This window comes from Mercenaria mercenaria, chromosome 8 (genome assembly GCF_021730395.1).
Source record: "Mercenaria mercenaria strain notata chromosome 8, MADL_Memer_1, whole genome shotgun sequence".
NCBI lineage: Eukaryota > Metazoa > Mollusca > Bivalvia > Venerida > Veneridae > Mercenaria > Mercenaria mercenaria.
The window spans coordinates 42,456,110-42,473,007 of NC_069368.1; positions in this window are offsets into that span (position 1 = coordinate 42,456,110).

Here is a 16,898-nt window from a genome sequence, read left to right on the forward strand (position 1 = left end):
CACCACCACCACCACACCACCACCTCCACCACCACTTCCACCACCTCCACCACCACCACCACCTCCACCACCACCTCTACCACCTCCACCACTACCACCACCACCACCTCCACCACCACCATAACTGACAATAATTCTGACAGCAAAATATGTTTTAAAAGCGTAAGAATGGCATTTAAAATGTGTAAGAATACAAAGCAGTGTTTTGTTGTATGAAAATAATTCTACATCTACTTCACAAATGAATAAGTGCCCTCTATGTCACCAGTCATTCTCTAGGCGCGATGCCATGATGAGACATCAACGTAATAAGCATTGGAGTGACGACCACACTGGAAATTATTCACCATCATTACAAACATGGGACATCTCAAGTGAGACGACATTTCAACATCCATTTTCTATGGTCGTTTCAGGACCAAGTGGTAGTGGAAAAACTGAATGGACAAGGAAACTGCTATCATCAAATCTTGTAAGACCTTAGCCTCAGCGTATCATATGGTGTTTTGGACAATGGCAACCATTGTATGATGAACTTCAGCGTGAAATCCCCGGTTTCAAATTTGTACACGGTATTCCAGACTACTTGAATGATTCCCAATATATAAATGTTAGTCAAAAGGAACCTGCTGGTCTTTGACGACTTGATGACAGAAGCTAAATGCGATCAAAGAATTGCTGATCTCTTTACAGAAGGCAATCACCACAGGAACATATCTGTCGTATATCTCACCCAAAATTTGTTTCCTCAAGGTAAAGCCTGCAGAGATATCGCTTTGAATTTGCAGTATCTGGTATCTTGGAATAATACAATCGAGAAGACAGTTTTTTCTTACATATTTTGTTCATGATATAAAACAATACCAAAGTTATACAATTCTCTGAATCATCATAGACAAAAATTAAAAAACAGTGTGTAGACAAAACTTAAAAATTAGATAACAGATACAGTAACACAGATGACATAATTTGAAATGCAAATGACAGAAATTTAATTTCAACACATATTAACATCAATACATTGTATCTAACTTAACATCCATATGGTTCAGTGTCAAAATCTGCTATTTTTCTACGTTTTGTCTACACCTCTTGATATTTTTTGTTTTCTTCACGATTGACTATTTTCCTTTTTCTCTTATCTCTACAAATTTTATGCGGATTTGTTACTGTAATGCTCGGACAACCTTTCGGATCGGTAACAGTGTGTTTTACACTTTCAAAATTGATCAACTGACTATTTTTATAATTCAAAGTAAAACCCCTAACCTTACACGTCTCTTTATTTTTACTGGTTTTGTAAGCGTAATTTTTAGGGCCACCAGACACAAACTCTACAATGTACTCCCCACCGTCAAGCTCATCCGTAAGCTCCCCCAAGTAATCACCTAATGGAGGATCATACTGTCCTGAGCGACTTACATAAATCACACTGTCTGTATCATAATACAGTACCCTTTTATTAAGCTTTTCGAGCACACTGTAAAGTTTAAGTCTGGCCCAACAAGTTGTAAAAGTAGCTAAATAGATGTTTGTTCTATTATCTTCGGGTTGACAGTCTTGCTTGAATTGCCATTCACTTGTAATGTCATTGGAAAGGATATGAAAATTGAGGGGTTGTTTCATAGGATCGGAAAACAATTGGAAGAACAGGTTTGCCTGCGTTCCGTGAAAGAACTCTGTCTGACGCATATTGAGACGTTGACCAAACTTACCCCAAAAGTTACTGAGACATAGTTTAGCCAGCGCTCTCAAACCCGGATTCTTCCTAATGTTTGACTGATCCAATGAAACACTCTCTTTCTCCATATATTGAGTTATGTAATTCTTCATGTCTTGTTCATTTTGTATCCAGTCAGGTGATTTGCTCGCTTTCATCAACTTGGTAGTAGAGTTTACTAGCACTCCTTTAAGTCATTAAAATCTTTCGTTATTATGACAGGGTGACATACAGGATACTGACAATACTTGTTGACCCAAGGATACAAACTAGTGAAATCCACATATTTGACTTGCTCGCTTTCATCAACTTGGTAGTAGAGTTTACTAGCATGGGTGCGTCCCCCGAAGAAACTTTCCCTAGGATCTAATCTGTCTGTTAAATCTAAATTGTCAAGAAAATGCTTCATGACACGTATTTTCGCGATTATCAGTGAAACAATCTCGGCATCCATGCCAATAGCACCCGTTGAACTCATACGCTGTGTTTGTTTCTTCACAATACCCATCTAATTTATATCGTGTACCTGGTAAAGATTTTTCGCCAATATTTAATGCATGTTGAATTTTGATATTTTTAGTATGTGCCAACCATTCTAACCATTCTATAGAGACCTTACTATATTGATCATTGTAACCACCAGGAGGAATTTTTGCTATCATTGTACGCACAAATTGTTTCTCTCTCACTTCCTTTCCGGTCAGTTCGGTTTCGTGGATCCATTCATTTTCGTTTAATACATACAGCTTTCCATCTACTAATTTTGCGGGTACCCAATCATTTTCACCCTCTAATTTTACTTTCCATTCTTCTTCTAAAAATTTGGTCCTAAATACATTCATGCAGACGGAAGCTATAGTCACGGAATCGAATGGATCTACGGCCCGTACTAACTTTTCTTCCTCCTGCCGTTTCTCATTTATTTCAAACTCTCTTTCACCCGTAGCATTCATAAGTAATTCTTTAAATTTTAAACACGCTTGTCTCAAAATATCAACATCACTTCTAAAATATTCCAACATTTCTTTTCTAAAATCAAACACATCATTCTTTTTCTCACTCAACCATGCTAACAAATCAGATCTCTCTTTCTCTCTCATAAAATCATGTCCGTAAAATTTAGCCTCAGGGTAGGGTCCTATATAATTTTGGTTTTCTTTTGTATTAAAATAATGAGAGAATCTTGCTCCAACGTCATATACATAATTTTGGATCCGCTATAAATGATTTTGTCGGGTCTAAGGGATTGGTCTATAAGGTATTCTAAAAGGAAATAACCGTCGTAGCCTTTCATATTGTGGGCAACAACTTAAACCATTCGCCAAATTTTTCCACGGTATCCATTCCTTCAAACGTGACTTCTCTAAACCCACATGTTCCAGGGCATGGCCCTTCATCTTCGTTAGCAGACAACTCAGAGTTGTCACATTCGTCGCAACGGGTACCGCATTTTTTACATATAGACTCGGGCGTTAAGTCTTTATTAATGCATTCTGGACACACCGTATGGGCCACTACAAAATTGGGACGATGCGTGGTTTTACCGCACCATGACGTTCTACAATTTTGACATTTGGAGCAAGATTTACATACCTGTTGTGATTGGCAGTCTTTACAATCAATTTTCCAATCAGGTACATATCCATTTTCACACACTGATGTTTCATCCTGGCTACATTCAAAATCAAAAAATATAAACTTTGGTATGTGATCTTTCTTTGCTGGGGTGGCTCTTAAATAACACAAATGTCCTTCCAAAACATATTCGTTACATGAACTGCACATATACTCTCCGCACTGGTGTTCTTCTTTCTTGCGTTGATCTAATCTTAAAACTTTATAGCATAAGGGGCACTTCCACCATTTGTCGCATTGTGAGGTTCCGCTGGGTTTTCCTTTATTTTTTCCTTTTTTATGTATTGGTATTTGTTTATGTTTTTGATAGCACTCTTCTGATCTACAGTCCATATTACACTCTCCGCAAGTTACTTCATTTTCCGTTTTAGGACATTGGTCACGTTTGCATATGATACAATGTGTTTCGCACTGATGTCTTTCTTTGTTGTTGTAATGTTTAAGACATTTTTCGCAAAAATATCTGGCGCTGAAAAAGCCCGTTATACTAGTAATGGCATGGAAGTGATTGTCGTCCACTAAGTATATGTAGATGCATGGACGCTCGTCGGAACTGCGATTTGTAATGAATTTGTTGCCCAGCATGGCACTTACCACTATTACGCGTACTCCCAGGACTTCTTCAAACGCCGTGATATCTTCTAAACTCGCTGGTCTATCCATAGGTACTTGAGCTAATTGACTTATTGCAGCTGCTAATTGTTGTTGTTGCTTTAGATTCTTTCTTGTGAGATCTTTGTAGTAGCTTTCTGGAACTTTCTGATGTTCTAGTATAAGTTGTAGATTACTTTTCTTTTGTCTGTTTCTGGTTATTTCTTTCCACTCTTCAGGTGTACAATGGTTAAGTTTTGCCCAGCTGACTCCAATCGCTCTTGCCATACACATCTGATCGTCATTTTCAATGGTGACTATAGATTTTTTCAGTTGTAGCGAATTGTTTTTCCCTTTGAGTTTAGTGATTCTTCGTCTAGCTCCTCCTTTAGGTAAATCAATAGATCCTACTGAAATGTCAAAACTTCCGTCAATACGGAGGTCTTTGTTGCTATTCAGCACTTTCTCGATAGTTCCCATCACTTTATCGGCATTCAGTTCGTCCCAGGGCTGGAGGGGAACAACAATTGGATCGTGTAACCCTTGGTGGTGTATAACAACACGCCCTAAATCGTTCCCTGCCAAATCGCCCCGGGCTTCCTCTAACACGTCGTCAAACATTTGATGGAGACCTTGCCTCACATCTTCTAGTCTTTCTCCTCTATACTGTTCACTGATTTCGACTTGATACGTACGATCGACTGCAGCACTTTTCGCATACATTCTCTCCTTTTTCTTTCGTATGGTATACTGGAGTCCCTTAGGGTCGGATCTATGAGACGGACCCGGCTGGGGCTCTTCTCCGCCACCTATCTGCAACCCTGGTGATGTAGGGTGCCACTCCCCATCTTGAATACAAGCAGCCGCCGTTTCTTCCATCTCGTCATCAAATAGTAACGCTTTAATACACTCTTCAACTTCTCCCTGCTCTCTTACGTATTCCAGGGCCAACTCCATATCGTTTGTAGTCTGATCAGTTGGTTCCCCAAAATGTTGAAGTATGTTATTCAGCTCTTCCTCGACAAAGTCATTACCATACTGTGGGTTCCTCAATTGAAACAAACGGAACCTCACCCACGGGGAATCCCGTATCCCCCACGTCGCCGCAAAATTCATCAGCTCATCTGCGTCAGTAAAAGTATTCACGATAGTATCGAAGTTTTCCATGTTGCCGGTATGAATTCTAAAGTTAGAATGATTTAACTGACTCGAGCGTGTTCTTATATACTCGCCACAAAGCCTCGATTTCAAAACGAGGCTTGTATTTTTAGTAAGAACGTCATTTATCTTAATTCTGATTGGTCAATTAAAAATAGTAATACTGGTTTAAACTAGTCAAACTTGAACCGTCAAAGAATGGACAAGTTGAAGAAGTACAATTCTCTTTGTTAGAGGATTGAATCTTTATGTCAATACTTCTATTGATAAACTCAATATCCATTATACTCCGTCCGGCGTTATATTAACATAAGCCAGACATTATGGCGACTTTAAAGGGATTAAATTTGACAGTTGAATAGGCTATTGTTAACGCATCCGCTCTTAAATAAATACACGCCAGACATTGTGGCGACTTTAAAGGGATTAACTTTGACATGTTTACTTTATATTGTCCGCCTATCCGGCCTTAAATCAACACACGCTAGACATTCTGACCCTGATCACGTTTGATGCACTCATGACCTTATCTAAATATAGCTTATGAAGTCATTATGAAAAATAGGTCCGAGCATGCGCATTTAGGAATAATACGCTTATAATTGGAGTCATTTGTTCAGTAGACGTCAAGGAGGAAACATCGTAAGCAAAATGTCTTTATTTTCAGTTAACGTTACTTCTAACGTAGCTGTCTTAAATAAAGCTTAATGTTTTAAATTAAAATATAATGAATATTTTGCTTATCATTAATAAGCTCTTTGTTTACCATACAATGTATATTACGTTATAGACAAATCTGTATGTTCAAATATAATTAATATTTATTTGATTTTCTTGAAATATTTTGTTTTCATGCTATCTCTCCGTCTAGGACTGAGCACCTGACCCTCAATGTACACGATCACGCCCTAGATAGGTATATAAGTCAGCTCTATATACTTCCGGGAGATATAAATAGCAGAGTGAAGTCATTCTTAAAATAGAAAGATGATATCATTCTAATCATAAAATTCAAAATGGCCGCTGCGCATGTGCAGTGAATTCATTTCTTATATGCAAATGAGTTACTATATATAGTAACTAGGTCATCCAAGATGGCGCCCGTTTGTTTACACACAAAGAAGCCCCTATACTACTTTTAAGTATGAACTGTAGCTTTTTTGATAATCAACTTTATGTTATGTTATGTTTTAATGCAATAAATAACTCTGGTAGACTAAGTGAAAATGGTATTAAATGGAATATTATTTTATCTAAACATGTAATTTAAAATAACTTTATTTTAATTTAATTTGACAAAGTAATGACATTAATCACCATGTCTGTTTAATTCAGAGACGTGTACCAGTTTATCCGGTGTCATCAGTACACGTGTACCATGACGGGCAAAATTTTCCAAATTAGTAAAATCAGTGATATTCAAACGTTTAGGGAATCAAGAAGACATAAAAATAACTTAACAATAAACTCATTGAAAGAAAGATTAACTTTTCTAGTTTACTTCAATAACTTAATAAATGTTGTGACATGATTAGAAATATAAGAATATTTCATTTTAAAAGACCATGTAAAGCTTAAAATCTGTCATTTCCTACAGAAATCAATGGGACTCGGGGTCAAAATTAGTTACTTATTTTAAACACATAGGGAAGCAAGAAAATCATATTTTATTTTATCAAAAGTTATATTGAAAGAAAGTGCAAACATTGCAGATTACTTCAATAACTTAATAAATATTGTCAGATAATGCTTTTGATGTCATTTGATGTGTTAAATTTTTTCTCCTTTTATATTTCAATAGGCGTAAACTGACCGATAATGGCTAATCGATACACTCGTTAAGCTGTTTTCAGGGGAGACAGTTTCGCCAATAAGCCAGCAAATTTGCTTAGATTTCTGGGTATGTAAAATTGATATGAAGTTGGCTGTAGCAGAAGCAACAATAGCAAAAACGTGAAATAGGCAGTAGCAGCAGTAGCAGTGACAGCAGTAAGAGCGACAGAAGCAGAAGTAGATGCAGTAGCAGCTGCAGTAGTATCAGCAGTAGCAGTAGCATCAGTAGCAGAAATAACAGAAGCAGTAGCAGTAGTACGAATAGCAGCAGTAGCAATAGTAGCAGAAGCAGAGTAGGATTAGCAGTAGTAACAGAAGCAGCAGTAGGATAAACTGTAGTAGCAGTAGTAGCAGTTGCAACAGCTGCACAATAGCAGTAACAAAAGTAGTATCAAAAACAGTAGTAGTAAATGCAGTAGTAGAAGTAGCTGTATCATCAGTAAAAGCAGTAGCAATAGCAGAAAAGCAGTAGCAGGGAAGCAATAGCAGCAGCGGTAACAGAAGTAGCAGCAGCAGCAGCAGCAGTAGCCGTAGTAGCAGTGTAACAATAGCAGTACCTGTAGTATCAGAAGCAGCAGTAGCAGTAGTAGTAACAACAGTATCAGAAGCAGCAGTAGAAGTAACAGCAGCAGTAGCAGTAGCAGTAGAAGTAACATCAGTATCAGAAACAGCAGTAGCAGTAGAAGTTGCAGCAGTAGCAAATACATGAAATTCGCAGCAGCAATAGCGGCAGACGAAGTAGTAATAGAACGTGTGCTATTGCTTCTGCTACAACTGCTATTACCATTACTGCTACCGCGCTGCTACTGCTGCTGATACTGCTGCTACTGCAACTGCTACTATTGCTACTGCTGCTACTTTACGGTTGCTTCTGCTACTGATACTACTGCAACTGCTGTTATTGCCGAATTCAAGTTTTTGTTACTGCTACTACTACTGTCAATTTCAGGTTTTTGCTACTGCTCTTGCTGCTACTGCCTATTACATTTTTTTTGCTACTGCTTCTGCTACTACTGTTACTGCAAGTTTCACATTTTGTACCCTTGATACTGCTATTGATACTGCTCACTGCTATGTTAACTTCCTACACATCTTTTAAAACCCTTTTTAGTTCCGGGTGAATCACGCTTTGCGTTCGCATTTTCATATTAAGACGGGGGTGGGACATCAGCGACTTTTTTTAAAAAAAAATTTAGAAGCCGTGACGTTTTATGAGACGTTTCTTGGCATAAAAACTCGAGGTTTAAATAATAAAACTTGACCTTTTATAAGGTACACATCAGAAAAATATATCGCGGATTAAAATGGCCGCAATCGGCTACCTAAATTAAGAGTATGTTTGTGTGCTTATTCTACCATGTAGACAGAAAATGTCGCGGTTTCGTCTCTAATCCGCGACATTTTAAGACAGGAATATTACAGAAAAACTCGAGAATTTCTCTTGGCCGCGATATTTTATACAATTTCGACATAAAATCTCGCGGATCTGGGAGTTGCCCGCAACATTTTATAAACCGACGGTAAAATGTCTCGCGGCTTTAAAATGGACGCTACCGCTCACCATAAGGAATAGTATCATACACACGATAATATTTGGCTGTACATCTTGAATTTAATTGGTGTTGTACAACAAAAACCTACCTTCTGTAGAGAGCTTAAGAAAGACACTCATGAAAAGATAAATAACTTGTCACAATAAATCATTCTGCCCATTTCTTTTGAAGTTTTAAAACAAAGTCAGCTACTGAATAGCTTATTTTTGTGCTGGTCAGCTAAATCCAGTTGGATCCGTATTGTTTAACACAATTACGTTTCATACGTATTCGTTACCGACTTAGAATATTAATGTTACAGCTTTTGCAAGCGCCGAGGAATGCAGATCCGTGAGTGACTGTGATCACGTGACATGTCCAGAAAGTAACTACCAGCTCGAATGCCACTACAGACAGTGTACTTGTACACAGGGTAAGCATAATCATTACAAAAGTTTGCTTTACTTTTTTCATCATAAATTGCATTACCTATATATACTGAACAGCAAAAGAAACTATCCAGATGTATAACTAGCATATCTTGAAATAAAAAAAAATCATTTTTCAAATTTGAATAGTTTCTTTATACCAAAATTACACTTGGTTACACTTCACGTGATATTTTTTAAAAAATCAATCAACCGTGAAGTTAGTAGTCCCACAATAGCCGTTTAAAAGGCTATATCTTCTGCGCGTCAGTTGCTTTGTAACATCCCAATTGGGCGCTCGCGCTAAATTTGATTCAGTCTTGCGATGCAACCAACAATATTTTTTAAACTTTATGCCGTTTTACGAGGTAGTCAATCATCAATATTTCCATTGACAATACAATTTCGCGAAGAAAAATGTTAATTATAGGCGCACGTGAATTTCGTGCAAAACGGCCATTGTGGGACTACTGATTTTACGGTTGATTGATTTTTTAAAGATTTTCACGCGAAGGTCTTCAAGTGTAATGTGATATGAAAAACGCAAGTGATTTATGAATTAAAGTTTTAAAATGAAAATACCCCAGTTATAAAACTGGATAGTTTCTTTTGCTGTTCAGTATATATGCTTAATGTTTTAACTTGAGTTAATTTGTACTAGACTTTATCTTCTGATACATTACTTATACAATGTGATTTAAAAAGGAATTAAAACCGTCGTTTAGTACGAGTTAAAATTGTTTTGGATTCATTTATTAAAACGCGCATCTAAATATGTTATTCTTTCTTTCGTCTTTGAATTAAAAGCTTTGTTTACTCTGTCATTTCAGTTTCATCATCATCCGGTTGCACGACAAAGGCTGACTGTAGCGGAGATGACTGTAGATTCGGATGGCACTGCGTAGATAACAAATGTAGATGCGGATTCGGATTTGGTGGTGGAAAATAAAGTCATATCCATCTGTTGTTATTTATTGTTAACATGGTTATGCTTTTCAAAAAATAAAACAAAGTGCATAAAATGGTGGCATGTCATTTTAAATATTTTGTTACAGAAGAGTTAGCGGCCGCTGTGATTAGATTATAGTGCTGTGGGGTTTTCTGAATATCTGTATTTCTAAATCATTTGTCACTTAGAGCGACCAGAATTTGAGACGTTTCATATCGGACAGCTTCTACATTTCCTTTTAAAGGCGTATCCGTAAGATAGTGCTTTTAAAAGAAAACGTGCTTCTCTATTTTCATATTAGATAAGCCCTGTAAAAATGAAGGATTCCTAGCCAGTTTTATTACTGCCAATTACACAACTGTACGTCTTATTCGCAAATTATTGTACAAGATCAATTGACAATCAATAATTTTGAAAACTATATTTTGTTCTTTCATTCTGCAACAAAAACTGGTAACTGTTGATTATTCGCAAGTCGGAACAGATTTGTTAAAATGAAAACAAGAGAAAAGGGGTTTTGCAAATGTAAATGTAAAACAGTAATAGTTATGAACTTAGAAATTAATTAAGATTCTGGATTAAGAAATGCAGGCAAACTTCAAAAAAAACATTAGGTCTTTAAAAAATAAATCTGCAGTGAATGCATTATTTTTTACCAGCAGAATATTGTACGCTTTATCATTTTTTTTTAATAATAAAAAAGAGAGATATATATAACTTTTCTATAGATTTAGAGGGCTAAAATCAATCAGTAGGGAATTATGATCTCCTACAAGCCATGCGACATGGAAAAGGAATTCTCTCTATCTTGGCGAATTCTGATAAAAGATTTCTTAGTAAACGGCAAAGCGCATCCACTTTCTACATCCTCTCATAAATAAGAACACCTACAACAAAGAATATGACCTATATTACGGCTATTTTAGTCTAGTCGGGTTTCCGTCGTACTATGTATTTTAGTACGACAGTGAAGGGGCAGGTAAGCCAGACTATTTTTACACTCTGACGTCATGAGGGAAAACCCCACTTGGTTTTAATCTGAATTGTCTAAAAATATATACAGGTCAGTGACTTGTAAGCTTGGCGGACTACTTGTTTTAATTTTTTCTTGAAACGACGCCATCTTGTTCTTAGAATAACTGCAAAAAAAGACATATTATTATTATAAACTGGACTTTTATTAGGTTCGTGAGACCATGGTACAAATCATATATAGTGTATGCATACCGTATTAATTTTGCAATTACTACATAAAAGTTTTTATAACGGAAACGCTTGAGGAAATGGAAAGTGACTCATTGAAACACTCTTTGGTGGCAGGGGAGCGGTTTCGTAGTTTGGCCCCTGTCGATTTTCTGTATAAACAGGACAGGGTAGATATAAAGGCATATCTATCTTACTGGTTATTTATCATTATTAATTCTTTAATATATCTGGGGAATGAGGAACGGTTAATGATTCTACATGGCGGGTGTTTTAAAATTCCTAGCTCCGTACTTCCGGTTGAGGCTAAAACATAAACACCAGAAGAAAAAGTCGGCCAGACGCTCGGCTGTTATCCATCCACTTTTTTCAAGTGAAAATTAGGGAAATAAAGTGGTGGTTGGGAGACACATTCCACACCACCTGGGTATGCATCTATGTTCGCACTACACATAAATGCTACGAAATTGGATTTAAAAATACAAAATGGATGAATGGCAGAGTTCAAAGTGAGGCCCGGTTAGGCTAATTTTGGTCTATAAAACTTGGGTGATTTGGCCAATTTTCACTACATCTGGCATGGAAAGCGACAGGTGCATAGGACCGGAGAGTTGTCTTTATGTAGTCTATAGTATCTGCAATAGTCCATAGTAGTTTCAAAGAGAAACAAGCAAAAACGAGATTTCTATGGATATTTCAACACTGGTACCCACACGTCAATGTGGAATTCGCAAATCTGCACTCCCCTGCCACCTTTTCCATACGGAAGATTCCATACTGAAGGTTATACACCACTAAAAGACCGGTACTACGCCCGTCCGTCCCGTATTCTTCCTTGTCCGGAGTATTTCTACGTACCCACTGATGATTGTAATCTATAGCGAAACTTCACAGACTTGTTGTTCTGGTCAGATGATTTTTCACGGAGTTATTGCCCTTTGACTATTTAACAGTACATACAGTAATATACTGTTATCGTTGAGAGTTTTCTCAGCAAGCACAATTTGGAATTTAGCCGCTCTTCATAGGAAGCTTTACTATCAAGAGGACATGTGCATAAACTTATTTTATTTGTGTCCCGGTCTGATAATGTTTCGAGTTATTGCCCTTTAATTAATCAACAATAGTATACTATAGTACAATTCTTGTTTTGAGTATTTCTCAGCAACCACTGGGTGGAATTTAGTGAAAATTGATAGGAACCTTCACTATAAAGAGGAGATGCCCACTATTATTATCTTCATGTTGCGGTTTGATGATTTTTCGAATTATCGCCCTTCAGTTATTCCACAGTAGTTTACTATAGAACAGTTCTTGTTAGGAGTATATCTCTGCAATCACTGATTGGAATTTAACAGATCTTTATAGAAAGTTTCAGCATAGAGAGGATGTTATGTTTAGGTTCAGGTTGGATGAATTTTAGAGTTATTGCCCTTTCCTTATTTAACAGTAATATACTACAGTAGGATAATTTCTCAGCAAACAACTGTTGGAATTTGGTAAATCTTTAATGGAAGTTTAATTCTTAAGAGGAGATGTGGATATATTCTAAATAGATGTCAATATAGCACCAAATACATATCTCACTTGTTCTATATGGCCACAGTAAATGAAGGTCAATATAACACCAAGTTCGAATGTGACTAGTTCTATATGGCCACAGTAAATGAAGGTCAATATAACACCAAGTTCCGATATGACGAGTTGAATATGGCCACAGTAAATGAAGGTCAATATAACACCATGTTCCGATATGACTGGTTCAATATGGCAACAGTAAATGAAGGTCAATATAACACCAAGTTCCGATATGACTGGTTCAATATGGCCACAGTAAATGAAGGTCAATATAACACCAAGTTCCCATATGACTAGTTGAATATGGCCACAGTAAATGAAGGTGAATATAACACCAAGTTCCAATATCACTAGTTCAATATGGCCACAGTAAATGAAGGTCAATATAACACCAAGTTCCGATATGATCAGTACAGTATGGCCGCAGTAAATACAGGTCAATATAGCACCAAGTTCCGATATGACAAGTTGAATATGGCCACAGTAAATGAAGGTCAATATAACACCAAGTTCCGATATGACTAGTTGAATATGGCCACAGTAAATCAAAGTCAATATAACACCAAGTTCCGATATGATTAGTACAGTATGGCCACAGTAAATAGAGGTCAATATAGAACCAAGAACCGATATGACAAGCTGAATATGGCCACAGTAAATGAAGGTGAATATAACACCAAGTTCCGACATCACTAGCTCAATATGGCCACAGTAAATGAAGGTCAATATAACACCAAGTTCCGATATGATCAGTACAGTATGGCCACAGTAAATAGAGGTCAATATAGCACCAAATTCCGATATGACTAGTTGAATATGGCCACAGTAAATGAATGTCAATATAACACCAAGTTCCCATATGACTAGTTGAATATGGCCACAGTAAATGAAGGTGAATATAACACCAAGTTTCAATATCACTAGTTCAATATGGCCACAGAAAATGAAGGTCAATATAACACCAAGTTCCGATATGATCAGTACAGTATGGCCGCAGTAAATACAGGTCAATATAGCACCAAGTTCCGATATGACAAGTTGAATATGGCCACAGTAAATGAAGGTCAATATAACACCAAGTTCCGATATGACTAGCTGAATATGGCCACAGTAAATGAAGGTGAATATAACACCAAGTTCCGATATTACTGGTTCAATATGGCCACAGTAAATGAAGATGAATATAACACCAAGTTCCGATATGACTAGTTGAATATGGCCACAGTAAATCAAAGTCAATATAACACCAAGTTCCGATATGATTAGTACAGTATGGCCACAGTAAATAGAGGTCAATATAGAACCAAGAACCGATATGACCAGTTGAATATGGCCACAGTAAATGAAGGTGAATATAACACCAAGTTCCGACATCACTAGCTCAATATGGCCACAGTAAATGAAGGTCAATATAACACCAAGTTCCTATATGATCAGTACAGTATGGCCACAGTAAATAGAGGTCAATATAGCACCAAATTCCGATATGACTAGTTGAATAGGGCCACAGTAAATGAATGTCAATATAACACCAAGTTCCCATATGACTTGTTGAATATGGCCACAGTAAATGAAGGTGAATATAACACCAAGTTCCGATATGACTAGTTGAATATGGCCACAGTAAATGAAGGTCAATATAACACCAAGTTCCTATATGACTAGTTGAATATGGCCACAGTAAATGAAGGTGAATATAACACCAAGTTCCGATATGACTGGTTCAATATGGCCACAGTAAATGAAGGTCAATATAGAACCAAGATCCGATATGACTAGTTGAATATGGCCACAGTTGATGAAGATGAATATAACACCAAGTTCCGACATCACTAGTTCAATATGGCCACAGTAAATGAAGATCAATATAACACCAAGTTCCGATATGATCATTACAGAATGGCCACAGTAAATACAGGTCAATATAGCACCAAGTTCCGATATGACTAGTTGAACATGGCCACAGTAAATGAAGGTCAATATAACACCACGTTCCGATATGGGAATAACTCTGCAATTTTTGAGTCGGCTAAAAGCTGAAAGCCTTTTGACCAGTCCTTGCTATCCAACGATTCTCTAAATGGACCAAATAACACAGTGAAGGGATGTAGTTCCATTAAATTTCTCAAACTTCAAACAGTTCACTGCATGAATGAAGTTAAGTTGTGTCAATTCCCTTTGCTATGACCAATATACGATGTAATCTGTAATATTTATGACTTGTAATTGTGCAATTCTCGAATGTAACTCATTAAGCATAAATGTGCATTTTAAGAATTGCGCAGGCTTACAAAGCTTGGGTAACATCCAGCGAAAGACAAAAAATAGTTCCACAGGGCTCCAGATAAGATGCGTATTAGCGTAAATTATGTATAGAAATAATGCAAATACGCATGTCTAATAATTTCTAAGCGTATAAAAACGTATATAAAATTACAGAAACGCACACAATGCTTTTTTAAAAACAAAATCTGAATCGTCTGGATGCGTTAGGTAACATAGCCGATCAGCCTTAATTCTCCCACATTGAACGTAAACACGCATCGTATGATTTCTATAAACTTTGCGTGGGATGAATTTTGCCGGTCAGTAAACGGATAAATTATCGGAAGAAGAAGCTCTTACTGGTTTGTTTAGTTACTACTGATATTAACAAGAGCACCGCCTTGCGGGTGCTGACGCTCATCTGATTTTTTTTGTATAATAGAAATTTTGTCCTACCCATGATTTTCTAAGTCTAAAAAGGGCCATCATTCTTGCAAAAAGCAGGATAGAGTTATGTTTCTTGATGTACAGTGTCCACTTATGATGGTGAAAAACTGCAAGTTTTAAAGCAATAGCTTTGATAGTTTATGAGAAAAGTTGACTTAAACATAATACTCAACCAAGAAAATGATTTTCTAAGTCCAAAAGGGGCAATAATTATTGCAAAAAGCAGGATGGAGTTATGTTGCTTGCTGTACAGGGTCAGCTTATGATGGTGAACAAGTGTTGCAAGTTTCAAAGCAATAGCTTTGATAGTTTAAGAGAAAAAGTTGACCTAAACATAAAACTTAACCAAGAAATCTGATATTTTCTAAGTACAAAAGGGGCCATAAATCTTGCAAAAAGCAGGATGGAGTTATGCTTCTTGCTATACAGGGTCAGCTTATGATGGTGAACAAGTATTCCAAGTTTCAAAGCAATAGCTTTGATAGTTTAGGAGAAAAGCTGACCTAAACATAAAACTTAACCAGGCAACGCCGACGCCGACGCCGACGCCGACGCCGACAACCGCTCAAGTGATGACAATAACTCATCATTTTTTTTCAAAAAATCAGATGAGCTAAAAATGATTTTAATTCTTATTTTTTCGAGAAATTTGGTAACTGGATGTCGGGGCGCGGTTCGGAAATACTATGTTTAAGCAGCGCTAATTATCGTGTTTACACTCCCCACCCCTGACATAACAGCTACTAATTCTCACCCCGTGACCCGGGTAATTATCATGCTTTCGCTCCGCTTCCCCACTCAATAGAGAGTTTTCAGCCTGCGTCCCCGCATTTAAATCGTTAAATCTCGTGTTTTTACTCAAAAAGGGTCGCAGGGAGATAACGCAAAATGGCAGAAATCACCAACCATACGAAATGGAAGTATAAAATATCTACGTCACTGCAAAGGGTAAGACAGGAATGGAAGATAGATAGACGGCCGGAAGTGCTGACAAATAAATAAGTAGGTAGGTACGTAAGTATCATCCAATCTATTCATCTGTCCGTCCGTCTATCCATCTATTTATAGTTTCGATTGGCTGATATAAGTCGTGGTCACGGGTTATTATATTGTGGCCACAACTTATCAAATTGTGGCCACAATTTACTAAACTGAGGCCACGATTTACTAAGTTGTGGCCACAATTTACTAAGTTGTGGCCACAAGTTACTAAATTGTGGCCACAAGTTACTAAATTGAGGCCACAATTTAATAAGTTGTGGCCACAATTTACTAAGTCGTGGCCACAAGTTACTAAATTGTGGCCACGATTTACTAAGTTGTGGCCTCAACTTAGTAAATTGTGGCCACAAGTTACTAAATTGTGGCCACAATATAAAGTGTTGCGGATGTCACCTCTGTGCCACCATACTGCTTTCAGGAAACGAAATAACTTTTTTATGAAAAGATTTAAATAAGAGGTAATTTAACCGTAAACTTCAATGTCAGATACTGCCAATTGCCGCTAAATGTCTTCGTATCATCACAATTTGTAAAATATATTGTTCAAACTGGAGAAA